Below are 17,776 nucleotides of genomic sequence, written 5' to 3'. Positions count from 1 at the left end.
ATCCACCTTTCAATCATATGACATCATTATGATATCACATGATTGACAGGCGGGTTGCCTCACCTGTCAAAATTCCATCATAAGTGGTTGAAAGGGTGAGCGCAGGAAGACTTGCAAAGCCTGCCCCATGCACCCCCTTTCCACCAGCAACATTGGAGGTTTGCAGTCCTCGTCGCGATTCTTCTTTGCAACCCTGATGGCAAAAAGGAGAAGAACAGGGAGGATCACAAAGCCCTCTGCATTTCTCCCCTCATTCCCCTTTGCACCCCTGACATCAAAGTGCATCAGGGGACGGGGGGGGAGGATTGCAAAGGGCTTTCAAAGCCTCCCCACGTGATACTATTGTTATGAGGGCAAGAACTATCACGACTGAGAGGCACTTCACACTTTTATCTTACATGTAATGGGTAAGAAGCAGTAGTAATGCCCAACTAACAGAGCAATCCTAACCATTTCTACTCAAAATTCAGTTGGGTTAAAAAAAAAATTGACTGGACTTTACTCACAGGTACGGATTGCAGCCATAGTGCTTGCTTTTCAAAATGCCCATACACATTCTTTGGGATCTTGTCTTCTAATTTCCAGTGCCACTCCCAGCACGTTGTACAGAATATTACAGTTGGCTTTTATTATACAGTCAGATGAGCCTAACTACTCAAATATTAAAGGATAATTAAAATATTGTTTTACTGATGTTTAAAATATATATATAAACAAGAATACAAAAATATTGTGCAGTCCTAGCAAACTGGGAAACAAAGTCATATCCTCCTCCTCCCTCTCCCTCTCCTTGTCACGCTTACAAAAGGGGCACCTTTGGCAACCTGGGGGGGAGAAGGGGCACCTTTGGCAACTGTAGGCAGGGCTGGTGAGTGAAGCCATCAGGGCGGCAGCCCGTAATACAACATAAAATAAGACTAAATAAATAAAAACATTTATATTTTCTTTGGTCTTTCCAGAAGGTATTGCACATGAAAACTCTATAAACATTTCCTATATCACTACTGAAATAAGGATTTATTCCCATCAATCATTCCACAGACGCTCATACAATGTCTGAACCTTTTTGGACTTAACTGATGACACATCAAACAAGCATGGCCAGGTACCAGCCCAAATCCAAATGGCCACCCAGCTGTCTATAAAAGAATCTGTAGTTTAAATCCGAACTCATCTCCATTCTACTTGGACTGATAACTTTTCAGCCATCCTCATAAGAGAGACCAAAACTGTGTCTGTTTTGACTTGGTAGAGTCAACATTTGAAGATATGCATTACGTACTTGTCAAACTAGCTGGATTCTGAGACACTGCAGTTGAGCCACTAGTTCTATGGAGCTTTATATTTTTAATCCCTCCACATATTGTAAAGTTACTTTTCTTAGAAAAACCACCCCTAGATTTAACACTTCCCAGGAAATCACTAACTCTGCTACACTGTGTCCCTTGGAAGATGTTATCAAGAGGTAAACGCTATCTTTACTCCTAGGGAGCTGAAAGATTACCTAATTCTCCAAGCGCTGCCTAGAAATAATTTACTAGAGGTAAACAATAATCTAAAGGGGATAATTTTTTTCTCCTTGCTCAGCCCAGTCTTATACAGAGTTAAATGCATGCCTAAAGTAATTTGTGCCGCCCCTAACTCTGCATTATGTGCTGGAATTGGACTGCCAGAGTATTGGGGGCACACAGAGAGAGAGAGAGAGAGAGAGAGAATGACAAATGTCAGATAGATACTGAATGCAGAAATCCACAAGAAGACTTTAAAAGGCAGCTACTTGCATATTTTCAATGAGATAAACAGCAATGTGGAAATAGTACAGGGGTGAAGAAAAGCATAGTAATTGCATATGCAAGTTCAAGGCCATTATATTACTGCTGAAACAGCAAAAAATAGGCTGGATGGCCACTAGCAGGGATGCTGTAGCAATGGATTTACTGCAATGACAGGAAGCTGGACTAGACGATTTTTAAGATTCCTTCCAACTCTACAGGTTTTTTTTTTTTTTTAATGTTACACCGATTGAATGGTTGGGGCATATCATCCTCAACATTTACATGAGTGATGGGGAGCGTGTGGCCCTCCACATATTGGTGGACTCTCAGTTCCCATTAACTCCAGCCAGCATGGCCAATGGTCTGAGATTATGGGAGTTGCAGTCCGCCAACATCTGGAAGCCCAAAGTTTCCCCACCACTGACTCACATGTTGACTCAATGAACAAGTGTTACCAAGAAAGTTGGTTCAACTGGAATTTCAAATATTCCCCCAGACTATGTTTATAATTTGGCTTTGCTCTGAGCAAGTGTGGCCATATTGCAAAGGAATAGGAGAAAGCCTAAACTAAGAGAAGTCTTAGCAGTTCCTGCCAATGATCCTTTTCACAGTAGTTGATTGGTATTAACCCAAAATATGTAATGGATCTTGTATATGCATGTCTAACTAATCCTCCCCCCCCACTTCCCCACCCCTGAAAGTAGTATATTGTCTTAAAGTTTACATTACTCAAATACAGCTCAACAAATAATGCCACTAAATACAGCTAGATGCTTATGTTTATGAGCCTCATAATAAGAAGTACGAAATATTGAATTACAATCCCTCTTTAAAAAGCCCAAATACGCAGTCAAGGATATATAATTTAGAGCCCAAGTAGAAGCTGGGCTCAGGATGGAGACTCTTATATATTCCGCATTACAAGTTCCCTAAAGAATTTTGAAAGAACCTGAGAAGAGTCTGCTAGATCAGGCCAGTGGACCATCTAGTACAGCAACCTGTTCTCACAGTAGCCAACCAGATGCCCACGGGAAGCCCAGAAGCAGAAGAACACTCTCCCCTCCTGTAGATTCCAGCAACTGATTTTCAGAAGCATGCTGCATCTGACTATGGTAGCAGAATACAGCCATCACGGCTAGTGGCCACTGATAGCCTTATCCTCCATGAATTTGTCTAATCTTTTAAAGCCATTCAAGTTGCTGGCCATCACTGCCTCTTGTGGGAGCAAATTCCATGCTTTAACTATGTGCCCTGTGAAGTACTTTCTTTTGTCTGTCCTGAACCTTCCAGCATTCAGCTTTATTGAATGTCCATGGGTTCCAGTGTTATGAGAGAGGGAGAAAAACGTTTCTCTGCCCACTTTCTCCATGCCATGCATAATTTTATGCACTTTTATCATGTTGTCTCTGACTCGCCTTTTCTCTAAACAGCCCAAATGCTGCAACCTTTCCTTGTAGGGAAGTTGCTCCATCACCTTTATCATTCTGATTGCCCTTTTCTGAACCTTTTCCAGCTCTACAATATTCTTTTTTAGGTGAGGCAACCAGGACTGTACACAGTGTTCCAAATGTTGCCCCACCATAGATTTATATAATGGTATTATGGTATTGGCAGTTTTATTTTCAATACCTTTCCTAATGATCCCTAGCATGGAATTTGCCTTTTTCACAGCTGCTACACACTGGGTCAACATCTTTACTGAGCTATCTACTATGACCCCATGGTCTTGACCCTGGCCAGTCACTGCCCGTCCAGATCCCAGGACTTTATACAGTGCATTGCAAACATAATCAGACCCCTGACCAATGTTCTCATATTACTGAATTACAAATGGAACATTGTAGTTTCATTCTGTATGATATTTTATTTTGAAACACTGAAACTCAAAATCAATGATTGTACGGTGACTATTGATTTTATGTTGGGAAATGTTTGTAAGAAACATAAAAAACTGAAACATGTTGCTTGCATAAGTATTCAACCCCCACACATGAATTTGGTAGAGCCACCTTTCACTGCAATAACAGCTTTAAGTCTTTTGGGGTAGGTATGTACCTGCTTTCCATACAGTGTTGGAGGAATTTTGACCCATTCTTTATTTTATTTTTATTATTTGATTTATATCCCACCCTTCCTCCCAGCAGGAGCCCATTCTTCTAGACAGATTTGCTCCAGGTCATTCAGGTTGGCTGGATGTCGCTTGCGCACTGCAATTTTCAAAGAATGCCACAGATTCTCAATGGGATTGAGATCAGGACTTTGACTGGGCCACTGTAGGACATTCACCTTTTTGTTCTTGAGCCCTTCCAATGTTGCTTTGGCCTTGTGCTTGGCATCTTTGTCCTGCTGAAAAGTGAATTTCCTCCCAAGCTTCAGTTTTTTAGTGGAATGAAGCAGGTTCTCCTGCAGTATTTCCCTGTATTTTGCTCCATCTATTCTTCCTTTAGTTTTAACAAGGTGCCCAGTCTCTGCTGATGAGAAGCATCCCCACAGCATGATGCTACCACCACCATACTTCATTGTAGGGATGGTGTGTCTTGAGGCATGGGCAGTGTGACATTTGTGTCATACATAGCGCTTTGAGTTTTAGCCAAAAAGCTCTAACTTGGTCTCATCTGACCACAAAACCTGTTCCCACATCTCAGCTGGGGCACTCTCATGCTTTCTGGCAAACTGTAGACATGCTTTCAGATGCTACTTTTTGAGTAACGGCTTATTTCTTGCCACCCTCCAATACAGGCCAGTGTTATGCAAAGCTCTTGATGTGGTTGACTGGTGCACCGTTACTTCACTCCCAGCCACTGAACTCTGTAGCTCCTTCAAAGTGATTGCTGGCCTCTCTGGCTTTTCTCACAAGTCTCCTTCTTTTTTGGGCGCTGAGTTTTGAGGAACGGCCTTTTCTTGGCAGTGCCTGGGTGGTGCGATGCAGCTTCCACCTCCTGATTATTCATCCAACTGTGCTCACTGGGATATCCAAACACTTGGATTTTATTTTGTACCCTTTTCCTAATCTATCCATTTGTATTACAATATCTCTCACTTCTGTAGAATGCTCTTTGGTCTTCATTTTCCTTCAGATCCACAGCCTGACCAATGATCCTTCAACAGTGGGGTTTTTATCATTTATGTGACCGCTTTATGGGGTTTATGTGACAGCAACGTTAATGGTTCACAGGTGGAGGTCAGGGGTAAGGTAAATGGGCAATTTCTTTCATCTGTATAAAGGGCAATTTCTTTCATCTGTATAAACTGGGAGTTTCCACAGCACAAGGGTTGAATATTTATGCAAGCAACATGTTTCAGTTTGTCTCTTACAAACATTTCCCAACATAAAACCAATGTCACCTTACAAGAATTGATTTTGAGTTTCAGTGTTTCAAAATAAAATATCATACAGAACGAAATTACAATGTACCATTTGTATTTCATAATACGAGAGCATTGGTCAGGGATCTGATTATTTTTGCAATGCACTGTATGTGAAATTGAGATTTTTTTGCTCCAAAATACATAACCACACTTGTTTACATTGAACTACATTTGCCATTTTACTGCCCCCATTCACTCAGTTTGGAGAGGTCCTTTTGGAGCTCTTCACAATCCCTTTTTGTTTTAACAACCCTGAACAATTTAGTATCATCAGCAAACCAGACCTTACTGCTCACCCCAAACTCTAGATCATTTATGAACCAGTTAAAAGCCACATGTCCCAGTACTGATCCTTGGGGGTCTCCACTTTCTACATCCCTCCATTGGGAGAACTGTCCATTTATTCCTACTCTCTGTTTCCTGTTATTTAACCAGTTCCTGACCCACAAGAGGGCCTCTCCTCTTAGTCCATGACAGCTAAGCTTACTCAGCAGTCTTTGGTGAGGTACCTTGTCAAAACCTTTTTGAAAGTCCAAGTACACTATGTCAGCTGGGTCACCTTTATCTATATGCTTGTTGACGCTCTCAAAGAACTCTAATAGGTTAGTTAGTGAGACAGGACTTTCCCTTGCAGAAGCCATGCCGGCTCTGCTTCAGCTGGATTTGTGCTTCCATATGCTTGGTTAATTTGTCTTTAATAATACTATCTACCAGTTTTCCTGGGACAGATGTTAAACTAACTGGCTTGTAATTTCCAGGATCCCCCCGGATCCCTTTTAAAAATTGGCATTACATTGGCCACTTTCCAGTCCTCGGGTATGAAGGCTGATCTGAAGGACAAGTTACATATTTTCGTTAGAAGATCAACAGTTTTACATTTGAGATTTTTTGAGAACTCTCATGTCGATGTCATCCAGACCCAGCAATTTATCAGTTTTTATTTTGTCTATTACGCTTAGAACTTAATCTCTCATCACCACTATTTGCCCCATTTACACAGACTTCCTTTCTGCAAAAGTTAGTTCAGGCACAGGCACCTGTCCTATATCCTCCCTGTGAACACAGATACAAAGAATTCATTTAGCTTCTCTGTAGTCTCCTCATCCTGCTTCAGCACACCTTTGACTGCTTGTCATCCAAGGGTCCAGTCGCCTCCCTAGACAGTCTCCTGCTCTGAATGTATTTAAATAATTTTTTGTTGGTAGTGTTTATGTTAGCAATGTGCTCCTCAAATTCCTTTTGAGCATCCCTTATTGTCTTCTTGGATTTCTTTTGCCAATGTTTGTGTTCCTTTTTATTTTCCTCTTTAAGACAAGACTTCCATTTTTTTAAGGAAGCTTCTTGCCTCTAACAGTTTCTTTGACTCTGCTTATTAACCACACTTGCATCCTTTTGGCCCTGGTGGCACCTTTCCTGATCTGCAGTATATACTCCAGTTGAGCTTCTATTATTATGTTTTTAAACCACTCCCAAGCATTTTGGAGTGCTTTGACCCTGTAGACTTTTGTCTTTCAATTTTCTTTTTACCAATCCCCTCATTTTGGGGAAGTTTCCTCTTTTGAAGTCACATGTCACCATCTTGGATTTTCTTGGCAATTGCCATGTATGTTAAACATGTATGTCTAACTGAATAGCACTGTGGTCATTTGTTTTCTCTAAATCACTGTTGGCACACTTTGTTTTACATATCACCATCACCTCTTTTGCAGAAAACCCAGTTGCTACTGGGAACATTTAATAAGAGGCAAGTGGAAAAATAAGTCATTTCTGCATGATTGACTGCACAATGGGTTTATATAGAGACCAATATTTTATAAAACCTCTAGGTCCCTCCAAAGACATAAACTGAAATAAGCCCATTAACTGAACCAAACAGTCAGGAAATTTGAGATTAAAGTTCAACAGTATAATCTCAAATGGAAAGTGGGCTTCCTCTAGAATTATCTCCTCTTTCCTCATCCTGTACATCAATTTCATAAAACAGACAAGAAAAAAGAGCCTGCCCTAAAGACATTACTTGAGCAATAAATATTCACACCACACTCTATCACAAAGTTTCTCCATGCTAACACTAAATGGCTATGGCAATCCAGTAGTTACTAGTTCTTAAAACAGGCAAGGCACCACAGCTTAACCTGACCTGGAAATCATGGCTGCTACCTGCAGATATATGATGGTGGGCTTTTATTTTATTTCAAAATAAAATTGCATAGCAAAGTTGCAAAAAGAGACAATAAAAAGAAAGGACATGTAACAGTACAAGAAGATCACTAACAGAGGAAAAGAGGATGATAATAACAATAAAATAATTCAAGAATACTACCAATTAAGGGATAATAATACTAATACACAAAATACAAGAAAACCACCAATTTTGAGAAAAAAATAATAAGGTAATGATAATCCACAACTAATACAATATCATCAATAAAGAGCAAAAGAAGATTGTAATGCTCATTGCAATCTTTAGTATATAATGGGCAGGCTTTTAAGGAAAGAGTATATTTAAGAGTAAAACCAACTGAGGAAAGCAGGTGGCATTCAGTGCAAGTCCAACTCAGAGAAGACCCAATGAAGTTGATAAACATGATTAACTTGGGTTTATTAATTTCAATAGGTCTACTCTGAGTAGAACTTAGTTGACTACAACCCATAATCACCAACTATTAGACTATTAGAGAGTCACTTAGCAGTGAAAAAAAAGCTACTCAGCATTTATACAGAATTCACTCTCCTCTAGAAGAGAAGCCACAGGGCTGAGTCCTGGCAACCCTAAAAGCTCAGATTAAGCCCTGTGACAGTCTTAGCTTTGAGATGGATTTCTAGGCAAGAAAAAAAGATACCCACATAATTCTCCAATACAGCAGAAAATTAAACATAGCCATGTTTCACATTAAATCCCAGATTCCAGTGGCTTTGACACCAACAGCACGATCCTTATAGATGCATCCACTGATAAATCAATCCGAATGAGTTCAATGGGACTTACTTCCACATTAACTGCCTACAGGATGGCGACCTAAAACCTCCCCGGCCGTCCCTTCCTTCCACGAGCAACTGTGACATTCTTCGTTAATAGCTCAATTTGCAACGCGTAGATCTCTCGATTTAACGGGACCCTCCCGCACAATCACACCTCATCTTCCCCAGCCAACCTCGCACTTACCCCCAGACAGCTACACACACGCACGCTCTTTTCCTCGAGCCTTTGCTGAACGTTAACTGCCTGGGTCGTTTCCTCCTTACTGACGTGTCAGCAGGGATCTAATAGCAGGCGGGCAGAGCCTTCCCGCTCGGGTTAGGAGTTCCGAGCCCGCGCAGACCCCCCCACCGGGGCCACCTCGCCGTAGCAAAGTGCTCCGCTAGTTTGTTGTGACCGCGCACAACCGCCCCATTGCCCTGTGCAGGGTGGAGCTTGCTTTCTCCTCCCTTGGGGTGGGAGGGGGAGAGGAAATCTCGTGCAACCGCCACCCTCCCAGCGTATTTTCTCTCGTGGCGGTGGCTGGTTCTGGCGGTGAACAGTGGAATGAAGTGCCCAGCAAACCCTACCCCAAGACACTAACCTCCGCTTACACCGGGTCCAAAAGGTGGCGGCGACGGCAACTCCTGCTGCAACAACAACCAAAGGCGCCGTAAGACTTCTCCCACTACTAGGCAAGAGCCTGGGGGTCACCCGAGGACGAGTTTCAGCGTTAGGTTCATGTGACGCGGCACGGGCGGGACGTCTCGCCACCTGGCGGGAAATTGTGGCCACTGCAGACCTCGGCTCGCCTTTCCTGAAGCAAAAATATTTCGGCGCAGAGTTTAGACACCGGACAGTTGCCACTCCCGTCTCCCCGACAGAGGCTCAGCATCTTCTCTAATGGATGCTTGGCACAGGCAGAAATTCAACAGGTCGATATCACCTGTTACACCTTATCACTGCCTCTCCCTGCCAGGAAAATCTTGACTGTTAAAAGGCACAGAACTTTGATCAAAATTAAAAAGTGTCTCGAGGCTTCCCTTTTATTTGTTTATAACTGTAATTAACAAATTTAGAAGCGAATGTTTATAAATATGGGGCCTTTTTTATATATAAAAATTGTAAAATGTTGCCAGCCTTTCAAACAAACATTTTCAAGGCAACTTATGCCATGTAAAACCATTGGCAATCTAGAAAGAGAGAGAGATGCACAAGTTAACAATAAAATTAAAAGTTATAGATTCAATGCTGCTTTTATCTATCAGCTCATGGTTAATTTGTTTTTTAAAAAGGCTTAATAAAATGCTCTTTGACAGGCACTAAAAAGATTATAACATGGATACCAGGAAGTTCAGTACCTCAGTGGCTTGGCTTTGCTATCAATAGGCCCCAGGTTCAACTTCTGACATCTCCAGGGAGGACTGGGAAGCCTGGAGAGCCACTGACAGTCAGTGAACTGTAGACAATACTGAGTCACATGGACCAATGGTCTGTCTCAGTGTAAGGCAGGTTATGTCACTGGGGAGAGTGCTCTACAAACAGGATGCTGCCATCAAGAAGTCCCTCTCCCCAATCACCACCTACTGAATCTCAGTCAGTGAAGACACCCAGAGAAAAATCTCTGAAGATGATCTAAGTGAATGGGTAGATTGATAGGGAGGAAGGTGCTGTCTTACACAAGTCACTACAAACATATCTCAGAGAGATGCGGCACCATGAGAAGGGTATCCCCTGATGACCTCAAAGTCCAGGCGGAGCAGGCAGTCTTCCAGCTATTTTGTCTTTCAGGTATCTGAAAGTCCCAAGCCATCTAGTAAGTAGTCTACTAACCTAAAACAATTACCTGAAACAGGTTACATAACAGAGTCACAAATGCAGGAACCACACTCCGCAACAAATCCACATACTCGTTTGCTATATCTGCTCAAGCAGCAATAGTGGTATTATCCTTAAATCAAGGGTGATTCACTTGCTTACATTCTACTGTGATATATGCTGTTATCTACCTGCAATGCCCTTCTGCATTCTACATAGGAAAAACAGGCCAGTCCCTATAGAAAATGGATGCAACACAATACTCAGAAACCTGTGGGAGAAAATGTCAGTCTACAAGACCCTTATCTTAAGGTGGCCATACTTAAACAAAAAAACTTCAAAGAGAGGCTTCAAGGTGAAACTGCTGAAGTATACTTATAGCTCATCTACATGGGAGCATTTCTTCATAGGAAATACACTTCTTTTACCTTCACTTTTCATTTGCAACATCTGCAGTTCCTGCTCAAAAGTTAGCTGCCAATCCCTTTTTCCCATTCACACAAACAGGCATTCCTTTGGAGAAGATTAGTCTTGCTTTTTTCTTGTGGCCCCACCCTCTAATTATACATTTCTACTTTCCCTGGTTGCTAGGTGACCAAGCATTCTCAGTCTGTTCTAACAGTTGCAGTAGGTTCCTTTTAAAAAACCCCCCAGTAGTACAAATATATGTGTTTTCCCTGGTAGCATACAGCTGAAATACAAATCTTTATTTGAGCAGTGTTATGCTTTTGTGCACAAGCTAGGTGAAAAAGAAAATAAAGGCACAATTTGAAGCAACATAAAAAAGGCCAGCAGAATAGAGGAGAGCAACCCGAAGTTTCTTGTCAGCCTACAGGAAACAAAATGAAAGAAGAGAGGAGGAAATAGTGGGTGTGGAGAGGGAAATGATTGACACATCCACCTAAAAGCATCAGAGCAAAATATCTGCAAGCACTAGAGAAATTAATTTAAAAGTTTTTTTCCCCTTTTTGTATTATCAGTGGATTGGGTTAGTATGGATTTACAGGGGGAAAACTGTATGATAGATTCTGTTTGCTGGTAACATCATCTGAACAATGCAAATTTAAAGGAGACATGAGTAACACCAAACAAATACAAAAGGGTACAAGACAGGGATGTCCATTATCTCCTCTTTTATTTATCTTGGTCTTGGAAGTGCTGCTTAGAGATATAAGGCAAGATAAAAGGATCTCGGGAATAAAGATAAAAAAGAGGAATATAAATTGAGAGCATTTGCTGATGATTTGATAATCGTATTAGAAAACCCTTTGGAAGGAATTAATGTATTGATGGACAAATTAAAAGAATTTGGACCGTTAGCAGGATTTAAGATCAACAATCAAAAAACAAAGATGTTGGTGAAAAATTTATCTTCAAGGGAACAAAAAGAGTTGATGGACAAGACAGATTTTAAAATAGAGGAAAAGTTGAAATATTTAGGTATTATTATGACAAATAAAAATTCAACGTTGTTTTATAACAATTATGAAAAACTATGGACAGAGATTAAGAAAGACTTGTTAAAATGGGATAAATTACAATTGTCATTAATGGGCAGAATATCCGTGATAAAAATGAATGTATTGCCGAGAATGATGTTTTTGTTTCAAACAATACCTGTAATATCCTCTGATTTACCTTTTAAACAATGGCAAAAAGATATTTCTAAATTTGTTTGGCAGGGAAAAAAACCAAGAGTTAAATTTAAATTATTACAAGATGCCAAAGAAAGAGGAGGACTGGGATTACCAAATTTGAGACTTTATTATGCAGTCTTGATGGATAAAAAAGGGGGGTATGTTGGGCTGTGACCCATGGGCATTACTGTCTCTAGTTGTTTTCCATAAAGCCTGCAAGTTTGGAGAAGTAACTGTTATCTCTTGGCCTGAGAGTGAGCAGACATTCAAGGCCAGCAGTTGTCATGGTAACGTGAGATAGCAACTGGGAAAGTTCTAACAGAGTCTGTAAGTTGTGTCTTCTGAATATTGCCTCTGAACGGAGAGGCTTGTCTTCTGTGTATTGCCTCTGAACTGAGAGGTTCTCTTCTGTGTTTACCCCCGGGGGGGGGGTGACTGAAGAAACTCTACATGTATTTACTCTTAAGCCTTAAGCCATAATGTCTTAATAAAAGACTCTTAACATGCTCTAATGCTCTGAAGAAGTTTCTTGCTCAACTTAACTCCAACGTAATGTATGCTGTTTCACGCAACAACGCACACACGTCAACAGCCTGTTGTTTAGTCTGGATTAAGGAATGGTTATTATTGAGGAATAAAAGACTATTGGATTTGGAGGGCCATAATCTGAAGTGGGGATGGCATGGATATCTATGGTATGATAAAGTAAAAGTTAATGTGGATTTTAATAATCATTTTATAAGACGTCCTCTGTTGAAAATATGGAATAGATATAAACCAAGGTTTTACTCGAAAATACCATTATGTGTCTCAAGTCAAGAAGCATTTTATAGAAGAGAAATGGCTGGAAAAGAGAAATGGTTAACTTATCAAGAACTTTTAGAAAATGTACATGGAGAATATATAATGAAAGAGAGAGAACAACTGATAAAGGAAGGATATATTTCTCAATGGTTTGCCTATTTACAATTGTTAGAGAGATATAAAATGGATAAGAAAATGTATGGGTTTGAAATAAGTAAATCTGATTTTGAAATAGGTTTGTGTACAAATGATGAAAATATAATTGCGAAAATGTATAAATTTTTGCTGAAAATGGATATGGAAGAAGAACAAGTAAAAGAGTGTATGGTAAAGTGGGCAAAAAACTTTGGTTATAATATACAAATGGATCAATGGGAAATATGTGGAAAAAAGGCTTGAGATTTACATTATGCTATAATCTTAAAGAAAATTTCTATAAAATGATGTATCGTTGGTACATGACTCCAGAAAAGTTGTCAAAAATGTATAGTAATGTTTCTAATGTTTGTTGGAAATGTAAACAACAAGAAGGATCATTTTATCATATGTGGTGGTTGTGTAAACAGGCAAAATTATTTTGGGCACAGATAGGTAGGATGATGCAAAAAATTCTAAAGATAAATATACAGTCAAAACCAGAATTTTTCTTATTGGGTTTTATGGATAAACAAATAGAAAAGAAATATGGAAGAATAATATTATATATGATTACGGCAGCAAGATTATTATATGCACAAAAGTGGAAAATGGAATCAACACCAACAACGGAAGAATGGCTATTGAAATTAATGGACTTAGTAGAAATGGATAAATTGACATGTTTACTTAGAGAAAAATCGACAGATACATTTCTTAAGGAATGGAAGCCTCTCTTAGACTTTTTGTTGAAAGATAAAAATGAAATGATGATAATGGGATTTGACGATTAATTAAGATAGACTATGGAGAAAAGTGATTTTGTATGTATTAAGGGACAGGTTTGATATATATTATATATTTATAGCTGATCTGTGACAAATCGGAAGTCAAAAAATTTTATTTTTATTTTTATTGTGTTATGTTTTTGATTTTGTTTTGTTGTTTTATGAAAATTTGAATAAAAATTATTGTAAAAAAAAAATGAGTAACACCAAACACACAGTAAACCACCGTGTAGATGAGCCCACACTGAATAATAGTAGTACTATAGGCAAGTTCAAAGTTCAATATGCAATATTGTCCAAGTTCAAAGGCAATATGCAACACCAGCTGCTGGGAGCAACAACAGGAAAGGGCTATTGCCTTCATTGCCTTCTTGTGAGCTTCCCAGAGGCACCTGGATCACCACTGTGGGAAACAAGGTACTGGAGTAGAAAGAACTTTGGTCTGATCAACAAGACCCTTCTTGTGTTCCAAAAGACTCCACTCCTTTCACCCCATGTTGCTGCTTACCAGTGTAAATTAATGTTGCATGGAGAGCCTTTGGGATATCCTTGCACATATACATACAAAATACAAAAATGAGGCACACATTTTATTTTTTAAAAAAACAAACAGCTTCAGTCTTAGTTTCCTATCAACAGACTAGGAATGTTAGGCCACAGGTGTTTTGCTGGTTTCTTCTAGTCAATCCAAGCACAAGGTTTGTTGGATAGCCATCCTTCACCCAAAAGCCACCTCAATGCATATATCATGCACTGTCTCGTGTAGAATAACTTCCCCGTTAGGTTTATGTATTAGTATGTATCCAAATGTGCAACTGAACCACAGATGTGGATAATCATATGGACATCTCTAAAGTTGTAGGAATAGCCAAGGTTAGGACTGTAATGTACTTGTAAAATGCTGTAAAAATTAATCAATAGTACTTTGAAGCTAGTTTAAAATCAAATACTTGTATAAGAAGCTACCCAAGGGAATAATTTTAAAACTCTTGTTTACTTTTAAGTAATACCAATAAGTTTCAAACATACAAATACAAGGCAAGGTGCGCTGCATCTGCATGTTGACTACCTGTGAACAAAAGCCCCTACATAGGGCCTACAGTAATTGACATTTTATAATTTCTTTGACAATTCCCTTTAGCTATGCTGAGCGTGTGGTGTGGACGGATGAATGTCAAAAGGCTTTTGACCTTCTGAAGCAAGCCTTGTGCCAAGGACCCATATTAATAGCACCAGATTACGAGCAACCATTCATCGTGGCTACGGATGCGTCGGACCTAGCGCTGGGAGTCGTCTTGCTACAAGAGAGAGGAGGCACCAGACATCCAGTGGCATATCTTAGTCACAAGCTGACATCGAGGGAGAAGAATTATTCATCGGTCCAAAAGGAGTGCCTAGCGGTCGTGTGGGGACTGAGCAAGTTGCGCCCATACGTGTGGGGACGAAGATTTACTGTGACAATGGATCATCAAGCATTGTTATGGTTACAGACTATGAAAAATCATAACACTATGCTGCAGAGGTGGTCCTGGGCTCTACAAGATTACCTGGTGGACTTCAAGTTCATAAAAGGCAAGGACAATGTATTGGCCGATGGACTTTCAAGGCAGGTGGCCGGGACTGCAGTGACGTGACCCAGACGTGGGTGCAAAAAAGACATTTTCCCCAAAGAGACTTGTTTTTTTATTGTTAACGCGTCGTATGAATCCTAGAGCACAAATAATACTTTGCTGTTATTTTAAGGGGGGGGGAAATGTGATGTTCCTGCTTGTAGTGTAAATATGGTAAGTGCTGTTTATATAGAAGACATATGGTAAGTGGAGTGAAAGAGGAGGGGGGAGTACATGAGCAGTAGAATGCTGGATGATTGGCTGAGCGTTTGAATGGCTGGGAGTATAAATGGAAGAATGACAGTTGAATCAAGGTGGATGTTAGTAGGGTGGAGAAGAAGGTGTTTGGTGGTGGATGTTGGGAGTGTGGAGAAAGAGGTGTTTGAGGATGGAGGTCAGGAGTGTGGAGAAAGAGGGAGTTGGAGTTCTGATTAATAATAAGTCAAGTACAAAACAGGAATAGATGAAACCATACGCTTGTGAAACATTTTAAAACTAATCTTGTTATTTCTGATATTTAATAAATACTTATTTGGTTTACCAAAGGCCTGATCCTTGGCTGGGGGATATACATACCAGAAGGGAGGGCAAGGCAATTACCAAGGCTGAACAGAAACAGTATCTAATGGTGGCAGCGGTGAAGGGAGGAATAATAACAATTCAAGTATCCAGAGCAACCCAGAGTTGTATGCGTTATCTATAAAGATACAAGGGGGTTGGGAACAGCATAAGCACGCAGTCACAAAAGTAACCAGCTAGACAGAGACTCAGGCAAAGTCTCTGGGAGTATTGGTTATAGGATGTGACTGGTGGTGCTGCCTAGCAGGGGGATCTAGTGAGATCTGTGCTAGAGCGGAGTGAGAAACCATATAAAGGACGGTCTGGACTGGTGGTATCCCTGGTGGTGCCTAGTGAAAGGCAGTAGCCACAAGCAGGTGGGAACGTGACAGGGAGAACCAGGGAAGGACGTCACAGTACTCTCCTATGTTATGTGGAAATAGATGAACGGGCAGGTAAATGAAATGCATCTAAATGCATAATTTTAGCAGCATTATTTTTTTTAAAAATCAATATTTTATTTGTGCTAATACACTTTTAATGTAAGTGCTATTGGGATAATATTGTAATAATTGTTTTAATGTGGGCTAAAAAGTGATGTGGTGCAACTTAAAAATAATTTTAACTATAAACATGCTGAAAAATACATTAAAATTTGTGCTTGAACACTTTTTCATTTAAGTTCTATTGAGCGGATATTGGCACTAAAATGGCATGGACCAGAAGGTAGCGAAGTTGGAGAATTCCATCAGAAACAGAAATAGGAGTGGAAATTGCCACAATTTGCATGTTGTCCAAGGTCAGGCACAGAAATCATGCAAGTGAATACAAGTTGTATTTGCTATTGTTGGTTTTTTTAGTCAGAAAATGTAATATAAATAATTATGTTATTTTCTGCAGTTTTTATTTCCCTTTCATTTAAATGCATTGAAATTAATTATGTTAGTTTCAGCTATTGTGGATAGCCACACAAATAATGTAAGTTTCAGCAGAAGCTGAAGTGGAGTGGAAAAGAAACAGTGCTGACTTTGACTAACACAGGATGGGACAGAAATCACTGCCTTGTTAGATTCCTGCCAGAAAGTAATAGAAAGGTTAAACATAACTGCACACATTAAAACCATTACCTTAAAAAAGCTCAGGAAAGTAGTCCCAGGACAATGGACACCTGTGGCACCACTTTCCTGTTTGTTTTTTTAAAATGTGGATTTTATGAACTCTCAAGAGAGACAAAAGAGAACCACAAGGAAAACATGGGAGAAAATGATTTGATGATAACAGGCATGTCCTCACCACAGAGCAAAGAAGAAGAAGAAAATACAGGAGTCAACAGGCAAGAATAAAGTTAATATGAACTGGAATGGATAATACAGACAAGAAAGAACCAAAACATGAAAGGATAATAAAACATTGATATGCTACTATATAAACATAAATACACCAAATATTACAGTTCAGTTATCCAGTTATTAATTAGCTGCCAAATAAACATAAAGTACTCCAAATGTTCCAATTGTTAACGAGATCTCCTGGATTGCATTTCATTTTGTACTTCCTCAGATGGAAAATGGAGACTGTACAGGGATGACAATTTTCTTAAGCCCCCTGTTGCCTCAAGTTCTTGTCAGATACATTTCTTTCTTCAGTATGTCCTAAGGTTAAATCCCAAAAATGTATAATATGTAATTAATCATCTCAAAACTAAATTTGTTTGTGAAAAAACATCAATACAATAAATTTACTTACTGCAAACCTGCATCTGCCGTACAAATACATAAAGATAATTTCAATTATTATGATCTCAACCACTGTAAAGAAAAATGAAAAATCAGTTTCAGATTATAAACGATATCAAAAATTATACTAGTGAAATAATAAATACAAACCATAAACCACGGAGGGCACAGAGGAATTCAAAGGAAAAAAAATTCAAATGTTGCCTAAAGAAATAATTTAGCTGAGCCCTTATATAGGAGATAAGAAGGCACTCCCAATACTGTCAACAGCTGTATTTCTCAGCAGTTAAATTACCGGCTTTGGCATACAGCACTTTTTAAAGGGAAACATGTCTGATAGGATTACAAGGTCAGATACAATGATACAAAAATATAAATAAGAAACAATTTTTATAGAATCTTTACAGCACAATCTTTACCAAATAGAAGTGCATATACAAAAGTTTATAAAATTACAGAGAACATACAGGAATACAGATAGGTCCATTTTATCGTTCAAACCAGCTGGAGACATTGTATCCATTGTGTGCATCCTTGATGAGAATATCAGATCTAATGAAAGTATCTTAAAAGGAACAGGTTGAAAT

General features: G+C 39.4%; 1 protein-coding gene across 10 annotated transcripts in view; it reads right to left on the bottom strand.

Moving 5' to 3' along the window:
• SGK3 (serum/glucocorticoid regulated kinase family member 3) overlaps nucleotides 1-17,478 on the bottom strand; it is a 93,819-nt gene extending 76,341 nt beyond the window's left edge. For 4 of the 10 annotated variants that reach the window (XM_061600479.1, XM_061600473.1, XM_061600480.1 and 1 more), the window contains exons 1-2: nucleotides 17,340-17,478; nucleotides 8,708-8,920 (exon numbers count right to left, since the gene is read on the bottom strand). The gene's annotated coding sequence lies outside the window, so the exon portion shown is untranslated. Of the gene's footprint in view, nucleotides 1-8,310; nucleotides 8,552-8,707; nucleotides 8,921-9,464; nucleotides 9,485-9,782; nucleotides 9,804-10,349; nucleotides 10,412-17,339 lie in introns of those variants that run through there. The other 6 variants (XM_061600477.1, XM_061600481.1, XM_061600501.1 and 3 more) reach the window with 5 other exon arrangements.
• Nucleotides 17,479-17,776: the final 298 nt, after the last annotated feature.

This window comes from Rhineura floridana, chromosome 1 (assembly GCF_030035675.1).
Source record: "Rhineura floridana isolate rRhiFlo1 chromosome 1, rRhiFlo1.hap2, whole genome shotgun sequence".
NCBI lineage: Eukaryota > Metazoa > Chordata > Lepidosauria > Squamata > Rhineuridae > Rhineura > Rhineura floridana.
This window is presented reverse-complemented; position numbering and strand designations above follow the sequence as displayed.